This window comes from Neoarius graeffei, chromosome 9 (assembly GCF_027579695.1).
Source record: "Neoarius graeffei isolate fNeoGra1 chromosome 9, fNeoGra1.pri, whole genome shotgun sequence".
NCBI lineage: Eukaryota > Metazoa > Chordata > Actinopteri > Siluriformes > Ariidae > Neoarius > Neoarius graeffei.
The window spans coordinates 32,949,569-32,960,423 of NC_083577.1; positions in this window are offsets into that span (position 1 = coordinate 32,949,569).

Below are 10,855 nucleotides of genomic sequence, written 5' to 3' on the forward strand. Positions count from 1 at the left end.
AAAACGGAATGCAATGATGTGGAAGTTTCAAAATTCCATATTTTATTCAGAATAGAACATAGATGATATATCAAATGTTTAAACTGAGAAAATGTATCATTTAAAAAGAAAAATTAGGTGATTTTAAATTTCATGACAACAACACATCTCAAAAAAGTTGGGACAAGGCCATGTTTACCACTGTGAGACATCCCCTTTTCTCTTTACAACAGTCTGTAAACGTCTGGGGACTGAGGAGACAAGTTGCTCAAGTTTAGGGATAGGAATGTTAACCCATTCTTGTCTAATGTAGGATTCTAGTTGCTCAACTGTCTTAGGTCTTTTTTGTCGTATTTTCTGTTTTATGATGCGCCAAATGTTTTCTATGGGTGAAAGATCTGGACTGCAGGCTGGCCAGTTCAGTACCCGGACCCCTCTTCTACGCAGCCATGATGCTGTAATTGATGCAGTATGTGGTTTGGCATTGTCATGTTGGAAAATGCAAGGTCTTCCCTGAAAGAGACGTCGTCTGGATGGGAGCATATGTTGCTCTAGAACCTGGATATACCTTTCGGCATTGATGGTGTCTTTCCAGATGTGTAAGCTGCCCATGCCACATGCACTAATGCAACCCCATACCATCAGAGATGCAGGCTTCTGAACTGAGCGCCGATAACAACTTGGGTCGTCCTTCTCCTCTTTAGTCCGAATAACACGGCGTCCCTGATTTCCATAAAGAATTTCAAATTTTGATTCGTCTGACCACAGAACAGTTTTCCACTTTGCCACAGTCCATTTTAAATGAGCCTTGGCCCAGAGAAGACATCTGTGCTTCTGGATCATGTTTAGATACGGCTTCTTCTTTGAACTATAGAGTTTTAGCTGGCAACGGCGGATGGCACGGTGAATTGAGTTCACAGATAATGTTCTCTGGAAATATTCCTGAGCCCATTTTGTGATTTCCAATACAGAAGCATGCCTGTATGTGATGCAGTGCCGTCTAAGAGCCCGAAGATCACGGGCACCCAGTATGGTTTTCCGGCCTTGACCCTTACGCACAGAGATTCTTTTAGATTCTCTGAATCTTATGATGATATTATGCACTGTAGATGATGATATGTTCAAACTCTTTGCAATTTTACACTGTTGAACTCCTTTCTGATATTGCTCCACTATTTGTCGGCGCAGAATTAGGGGGATTGGTGATCCTCTTCCCATCTTTACTTCTGAGAGCCGCTGCCACTCCAAGATGCTCTTTTTATACCCAGTCATGTTAATGACCTATTGCCAATTGACCTAATGAGTTGCAATTTGGTCCTCCAGCTGTTCCTTTTTTGTACCTTTAACTTTTCCAGCCTCTTATTGCCCCTGTCCCAACTTTTTGAGATGTGTTGCTGTCATGAAATTTCAAATGAGTCAATATTTGGCATGAAATTTCAAAATGTCTCACTTTCGACATTTGATATGTTGTCTATGTTCTATTGCAGTTTTTAAGATTTGTAAATTATTGCATTCCGTTTTTATTTACAATTTGTACTTTGTCCCAACTTTTTTGGAATCGGGGTTGTAGATAGATAGATAGATAGATAGATAGATAGATAGATAGATAGATAGATAGATAGATAGATAGATAGATAGATAGATAGATAGATAGATAGATAGATAGATAGATAGATAGATAGATAGATAGATGTGCAGAACACGGTGGTTACCTTTCATCATGTTTTCCTGAGCAAAACTAAAAACAAATCGAGTTTTGCAATATTGCAATCTGAGAGCATTTCACACGTTTCAGTTAATAATTAATGATCATGATTGCAAGTGCGCATTTTTCTCATCTCATCTCATTAACTCTAGTCGCTTTATCCTGTTCTACAGGGTCGCAGGCAAGCTGGAGCCTATCCCAGCTGACTACGGGCGAAAGGCGGGGTACACCCTGGACAAGTCGCCAGGTCATCACAGGGCTGACACATAGACACAGACAACCATTCACACTCACATTCACACCTACGGTCAATTTAGAGTCACCAGTTAACCTAACCTGCATGTCTTTGGACTGTGGGGGAAACCGGAGCACCCGGAGGAAACCCACGCGGACACGGGGAGAACACGCAAACTCCGCACAGAAAGGCCCTCAACGGCCATGGGGCTCGAACCCAAGACCTTCTTGCTGTGAGGCGACAGCGCTAACCACTACACCACCGTGCCGCCCAGCGCATTTTTCTTCCTGTTAAATTCATCAGATATGATAAGATCAGATGTTGCGAGCATGTAAATGTTGCTCATAATCCTATGTCTGGTGCACTGTGTGTGTGTGTGTGTGTGTGTGTGTGTGTGTGTGTGTGTGTGTGTGTGTGTGTGTGTGTGTGTGTGTGAGATAATAAAGGAATCAACAAACTGTCCAAATGTCAGATCAAATATAATTTATTAAATCAATGGGTTTCTTTTTGCTCCAATAATTCCCATGTGGTCATTCTGGTGGTGATGAACACTTCATGAATCAGATTTATTATTAGTAGGCAACACGAAATCTGCCCGCTTCGTTTGCACAGTCCTCACCCACTGTCACTTTAGATTAGTGTCATTTCTCGGAAATTCATGAACTGAATGTCTTGTTGTATATGGATTTGAACATCCAAACACAACGCAGCACTTTCCCATCATTATTTTTGTAAGATTCCATAAGCAATATCCAATTTCAGTGAGTAAACAAGCACAGAGTCAGATGAACCAAAATGATCCAGATAACCAGGGTTCCACGCATGATGTCATGCAAGATTAGCCCTGAGGCAAGGCTGCCTTTTTCCGGGATCCAAATGCCACAATTTATCGATAGTTTTGTGCTTGAAAATAAAATAACAAATAATTAATATTATTTTCCCCTCTGCTTTATTAATTCATTTTGGTCATTAGTAATGATAGATATTCATTTTAAAACGTTACGATAAGGCATTACATACACTTTAAGAGCAAACTAAAGTACCGCTTTGGCTACGATGGTGTTTGGGAAAACCACATTCTTAAGAGGCAATTAAAGAAGCTCTTAATATTAAGAGGCTTTTGGGAAACCCCTGATCACTTTTCATTTTATCTAAACATTTCATGTAAGCTTCTCTGATCTTCTCGAACTTTCATATTTCTTAAGAAACACAGTGATAGTGAAACTAAAAGATAAAACATGATGAAGAGTGCTATTGTAGGAAAATGATTAATGATGGCATGATGTGATGCTACTTAAGTGACCATTACAACACAAAATTTATTAATTTACTATAACAGCATGTCCTGAAGTGTTTTCTTCCTGAAAAACCACAGCAATTTGTGAACACTTACATTTTTATTCATTAAAGAATGACACATTATACTTTTAAATCAATTTCTAAGTACATTTAATGTTGTAGGAAACCCATGAAAGATGTTATGACCTTGTTAAGTTAAAAAATTGGGAACAAAGAGCTTGTTACTGACAAGCTCGAAAGGGCATAGTCCTCCATCCTGAAGATTTTCTCATTGCTGCTACTTAGCATTGGCACAGGGAAGCCCTTCCATAAATCTTAAATTTATGTTATTTTTGCGAACAGAAATCTTCACCATAGCAATGATTATTTAACAATTATTCACGGAAGGTGAAGTGAATGTCTGTGAATAATAACTGAGATGAAGTCGAGGTTATTATTCATCAATATTTATTGAGGCTGAGGCGGATAACTGTTTTAGTAAAAAATGCACAGGTGATTATTTAAAAAAATAAAAATAAATCTTTTTTTAATCATTTATTTCAACCTTTAAAAGCAGAATGCAAACGTTATGCACGCAGACTTATGTCACTCATCTATGCAAGTCACATAAAATACCGTACTTTGTTTTGAAATTGATAAAATAAATCACAATTCCACCTGATCTTTGAATAGTTTTAGACCAAACTATATAGCATCTTTAGTGATTTTAGGAACAGCATTTTCTTTCATAATTTATAATTCTTCCTCTCTGATGGTGACAGAGCAACTGGCCGCCATTTTGCCGAATCGCTCAAGGTGATTATCGAGAAATAGTCTGAATTTCCCGACCAATCAGCGCGTGCAATTTTCTGTTGTCACCTCTGTATTTACACTAAATATCTTTATTACATAACAACCCATTTTTAGATGTGTTTATTATATAGTTTAGATTAAGCCATGATGAATAAGCTGTTACTAGAGAAATGATAGCATACTGAGGAAGCATATTCACATCAATCCATCAGTCATCCATATCGAGCCATGCTGTTATAGAAAATTAATCAGTACCCTCAGACAAATCAGTGGTCCCATTTGTCACATTTGTAAATTTGTGTATATGAACCACCAGTATGCATAAGCAACTCATTTATATATATGTATATAACTATATAACTATATAAACTCTAAGAAATGTGATTGTATAAATTTGTATTGTTATATTCTGCAGTTTGATTTCTGTGAATCTTGTTGTTAATACTTCTTGATAATAAATGTGTTGAATTCATAAATAGTGTATTATTGTCATAAACTAGGAGTTTGCATGTTCTCCTCGTGTCCGTGTGGGTTTCCTCTGGGTGCTCCGGTTTCCCCCACAGTCCAAAGACATGCAGGTTAGGTTAATTGGTGACTCTAAATTGACCGTAGGTGTGAATGTGAGTGTGAATGGTTGTTTGTCTCTATGTGTCAGCCCTGCGATGACCTGGCGACTTGTCCAGGGTGTACCCCCGCCTCTCACCCATAGTCAGCTGGGGTAGGCTCCAGCTTGCCTGCAACCCTGCACAGGTTAAGCGGTTACAGATAATGGCTGGAAGGTTCTCAGTCATCCAGGTCATCATAAACCGTAAGTGCTCAAGAAGACAACTGGACTTGCTTGAAATTCTTGAAGACGTTTCACTTCTCATCCGAAAGGCTTCTTCAGTTCTATTTGACTAGTGGGGAGTTCCAGGTATTTATCCTCTAGTGGACCAAAAACAAACCTAAGGAGAGTCATTTAGGTTACATTGGTCGTTGACATGCTCAGTCATCCTGTAGGTGTTAGGGTCCCTGGAGACCGGGTGTGAACTGTGTGGTGGTGAACCCTAACACCTTCAGGATGACTGACAGTGTCAACGACCCATGCAACCTCAATGACTCTCCTTAGGTTTGTTTTTGGTCCACTAGAGGATAAATACCTGGAACTCCCCACTAGTCAGACAGAACTGAAGCAGCCTTTCGGATGAGAGGTGAAGCATCTTCAAGAATTTCAAGCAAGTCCAGTTGCCTTCTTGAGCACCTACTGCTGGATGGATGGATGTCATAAAGTAATTTTGTGTCAAATAACACTTTTTCAGGGCGGCACGGTGGTGTAGTGGTTAGAGCTGTCGCCTCACAGCAAGAAGGTCTGGGTTCGAGCCCCGTGGCTGGCGAAGGCCTTTCTGTGTGGAGTTTGCATGTTCTCCCCGTGTCCGCGTGGGTTTCCTCCGGGTGCTCCGGTTTCCCCCACAGTCCAAAGACATGCAGGTTAGGTTAACTGGTGACTCTAAATTGACTGCAGGTGTGAATGTGAGTGTGAATGGTTGTCTGTGTCTATGTGTCAGCCCTGTGATGACCTGGCGACTTGTCCAGGGTGTACCCTGCCTCTCGCCCGTAGTCAGCTGGGATAGGCTCCAGCTTGCCGGCGACCCTGTAGAACAGGATAAAGCGGCTACAGATAATGAGATGAGAGATAACACTTTTTCATGTAGGGTTTGAGGCATATTTTTTAACACAATGTGTGTAGCCAAGGACAGCACATACTGTGTTAATATTACACACGTTTTCACATGTTCACGTTAACCTTCTGACACATACGTTGTGTTCAAACCATTTATATAGTGAATGTGTCAAAATTAACACAACAAGCATTGTCCCAAAACTCACCCATTGATGTATAAGAATTTAACACAGTTTGTGTCACTTTTAACACATCCTTTCTAAGAGTGTGTGATGACGCTTGTTCTCTGTTGGAGAGTCAATATTAGGGTAGAACAAAACTGTTGATTGCTCGGTTTCCTTTTCTTTAACACCAGCTCTGCTCTGCTCAAGCCTGCAATCACTGTGATCCCTTGGACCTTGTGATCAGTCTGAAAATACAGTATATTATTGTTGGGTTTTTTTGTCCAGCTGGTTTGTGATGTTTTGCCAAAGTCAAAGCTGCTTGATGCTTGTTACCTTTGTACTACCTTACTGTGTTAGGATTTTAATTTATTCCTTCGTATTGTTTCCAAGTTTCTTGTTTTTCTGTATTAGTTTCTCTTCAGTTGTTACCTCTGCCTGTTTTTTTATTTTCTTTATATATATATTAATCATCAAGTTTTTTATTCTGACCCTCTGACCCAGAAGCCTAAGAGACTTTATACTTGCCTGAAACAGAGTAAAGTACAGTACAGCTGAGCTACTGATGCTGCACTATAGGCTTTTATTCAGTTCTTAATCAGCATCTTGAAGTATTAATGAATTATTTTGGGGGGCTTTTTTCACCCTTATTATTGGATAGGACAGTGTAGAGACAGGAAATGAGCGGGAGAGAGAGACGGTGAGGGATCGGGAAATGACCTCGGGCCAGAATCGAACCCGGGTCCCCGGATTTATGGTATGGCGCCTTATCCACCTGAGCCACAACGCCCCAATGAATTATTGAGTAACTACAGCAAAACTAATACAAAGTGTCTCTGTTATGCGAGTGAGATACAGCTCCTGGAAGTTTAATGGATATACAAGTTTAAAGGGGGGGAGCCATTTTTAGTTTATTGTTATTGCTTTGCATTTGGTGATGCAGAGTTTAGCACTGTCACCTCACAGCAAGAAGGTTCTGGGTTCGAACCTCGTGGCTAACTGGGGCATTTCTGTGTGGTGTTTGCATGTTCTGCCCAGGCCTGCGTGAGTTTCCACCCATAGTCCAAAAACATGTAGATTAGGTCAACTAGCTACTTTAAATAATGTGAATGGCTGTTCATCGCTATGTTAGCCTTGTAACAGATTGGCAACCAGCCCACTAGCTCTCGCCCATAGTCAGCTGGGATAGGCTCCAGCTTGTCCACGACCCTGCACAGGATAAGCGGTTATGGATAATGGATGGATGGATGTTATTGCTTTGCAATATAGCCTCTAGAGACAGTATGGAGTAGGGTTGCCTCCTCACAGCTCCAGGGTCAATCCTAAATTGTTCTCTAAATTACCCCTAAGTTTGAGTGTGTTGTGTGGGTGTGTGGGTGTGTGCGGGTGGGTGGGTGCTCTGGAATGGACTGGTGATCAAAATGTATTCCCATCACTTGCCTAGAGATCCCATGATTGACTCTGGAGCCACCGTGACTCTAAGCAGGATAACACAGTTACTGAAAATGAATGAATGATGAAAGATTCAATCCCTGTCCTTGCATCCAGGCAGAGTTGAAGCTTTGCTTCAGACAGTAACTCGAAACCCAATCTAAAAGAAGAAAATGTCTCAAAATTTAGAAAATGTTTCAACATGATAGATTCTGCCAATATGTATTTGAGAGGTTTTGCCATTTCTGCTTGTTGAAGAAGTGTAAGGTTTACAGAATTGTAGATTAGGTGTGGTCATTGTATAGGTCTTGGAGAAGAATGGTATAACTGCAGCCACCAAACATGCAAATGAACTGTGAATCACTGCTGCTACCTAGTGGTCCAGAACAGCTCTGTCGCTCAGCTTCTACAACAGAATGGCAAAACTGATCAAAACCACATTATTTTTGAATGGAATCCTGTGAAATCCTGTAAAATTATACTGAATATAGTGAAATTTAAACAAATGGAAATAATATTAGTACAATGTATAGACTATAATCTAAAACATTTAAAAGTTGAACAATACCTGATTGCCACATTACTGTAACTGATGTGTTATTTATGCATTTGTTGCTAAATTATCGGCATTGCAGAAAATCTTCACTTTATTCCATATTAATGCTAACATTACCCGAAATGTGTTCTGAAATCATATTTTTTTATGTTGAGTAATAATTACTGTACATACTGCCATAATTAGAGAGCTGACAAAAAGCATAGAAACATGCCTAAGTTTGATCTATATGAACAATCCTAAACCTAGCTCCACTGTACGGCCAAAAGCTTGTGGACACCTGACCATCACAACCGGGATGTGCTTGTTCAACATCCTGTTCCAGATTTAATCTTCCTTTCCAGTTTCATAAACGCCACTGTTAATGTTAGAATGCACTAAATGTTAGAGTGTGGCTGTGGGGATTTGTGTTCATTCACAAGAGTATTAGTGAGGTCAGGCACTGATGTCAAGGAAGAGGGACTGGGGTGCACTCAGCATTCCAGTTCATCCCAAAGGTTTTCGGTGTTCAACAGGACACTCGAGTTCTTCCACTCCAAATTTAGCAAACAATGTGGTACTTGACCTTACTTTGTGCACAGTAGCATAGCTGTAACAGGTTTGGGTGTGGTGATCAAATGTCCACAAACTTTTGGCCATATAGTGTGTACATATGTGTGTGTGGCCAAAAAGTTATAATCAAAAAGTTTGGGGTCACCCAGACAATTTTGTGTTTTCCATGAAAAGTCACACTTTTATTTACCACCATAAGTTGTAAAATAAATAGAAAATATAGTCAAGACATTTTTCTGGCCATTTTGAGCATTTAATCGACCCCACAAATGTGATGCTCCAGAAACTCAATCTGCTCAAAGGAAGGTCAGTTTTATAGCTTCTCTAAAGAGCTCAACTGTTTTCAGCTGTGCTAACATGATTGTACAAGGGTTTTCTAATCATCCATTAGCCTTCTGAGGCAATGAGCAAACACATTGTACCATTAGAACACTGGAGTGAGAGTTGCTGGAAATGGGCCTCTATACACCTATGGAGATATTGCACCAAAAACCAGACATTTGCAGCTAGAATAGTCATTTACCACATTAGCAATGTATAGAGTGGATTTCTGATTAGTTTAAAGTGATCTTCATTGAAAAGAACAGTGCTTTTCTTTCAAAAATAAGGACATTTCAAAGTGACCCCAAACTTTTGAACGGTAGTGGATGAACATATTTCATGAGTGAGCGAAGTGAACGAGTGAAAGCATTTTCAACACAAGAAGATAAACTTCATATCTTCGTGCCACCGTGTAATGTTCTTTATATTATACGGACACATCCACCAAAAAAAAAAAAAAATGCAAATTAATGAAAATAATTTTCATTTTGAACCGGTTCACCATTTTCACAACATGTCTAGTCAGTGGGAAAACACTGAGAGTGGTGTCATCAGAGTGAAATATCACAAATTATTATACATACAGGACACTTTTTTGATGGAATAAAAACATGTATTCTATTCCCTTCTAATGGATTTCATTCATCTGGTTTGATAGCATGCAATATTGTTAGCATATCACTTATCCTACGTGTATTACACCACTCTACCCAATGGAGAATGAGCACTGAATATGGTTTAAAACTTCCATGCTAGCGAGCGACTGTGACAATTTATAAATAAACATGACCACCAGGTTTGCTTCGTTAAATATGGAAGATTTTGAGAGAAGTTTGAAAGAGAAAGATGCATTGAACGCTCAAAAGGAATATATAATAATATTATTATTATTATTATTATTATTAGCTGGCTTTTGTTCATGGTATATCATATATATTCCATTCAGTTAGCATGAGCGTGAACTCATATTTGACTCATTCACTATTATGCTAGCTGAATGGAATATATCTGATATACCACTCAACACCAGCCAATGTTATTTAAATATGTCATTCAGATCCGTGATGTATTTCGTCTGAAAAATGCAAGTTTTTCAACACAAGAAGATACACTTCATATCTTCAAGCCAACATGTAATTTTATTTTTATTATATAGACACATTCACAAACAAACAGTACCCAAATTTATCAAAATAATAAATCGCTTTCCTCACGAGTGACATATAGAAATTTATGTCACAGTTTTGGATCTCCATGTCCTGGATGTAGCTCATATGAAAAATATGAGTGGTGTATTTCCCAATTTATATATTGGGACTCCATTTAGGCTTCGGCCACATTTACAGTTCAGTAAATCAAGTGATGCCGCTGATCGTTAAGAGTTCTTTATTAGGAATAACAGTGAAATAAATAAAGAGGAATGGGAAAATACAATTGACACAATGAATACACCCTGAATACAGATGTACCAAAACATAATTGCTTCAAACTTTGCGTACATATTTAACATGTAACAAACAATGCACAATAGCACCTTCTCTGAATTTCTTTTGGAAAGGTTGTATAGGTTTAATGGTACGTCACAGTATTATTTTAATACTGCAAAGTTGATTAAGGACACATTTAAATAGGATCACCAGAGTTTATTCGAAAACGTGTAGACGGAGAGAAACGATGTGTTTGTAAGTCACGTCCTACATGTATAAATCTCATTTCAGGGAGGAATTATGACAGCTTATTGTCTTGCAAAAAAGGAGGTCTTATATTTATATTGCGGTTTATATTGCATTTGTTCTGGAAATAATAACACAAACATGTAATACATGGTACTTTTTTTTTCCATAAAATGGCTGTATGGGGACAATTCAATGTATTTGTACACCTAAAGATTATCGATTCTTTTAACAACAGTACAATTTTAATGTCACAATTTTAACCTTCACATATTGTATTCACAACAATGAAAACATACAAGGTTTGTGTGCTCCCAGATACGTAATTACATCATACCTTAGCCTGTGATCTTTATGTTCACTTCACTGTTCCATTATAAATACTAAATCTAAACACTGGCCATTTGTTATAATGTTAATGTCTAAGCCATGGAGTCTTTGGGTCCTGGTGATCGGTGCCTCACACCAGTGTAAGCACAAGGCTTATATTT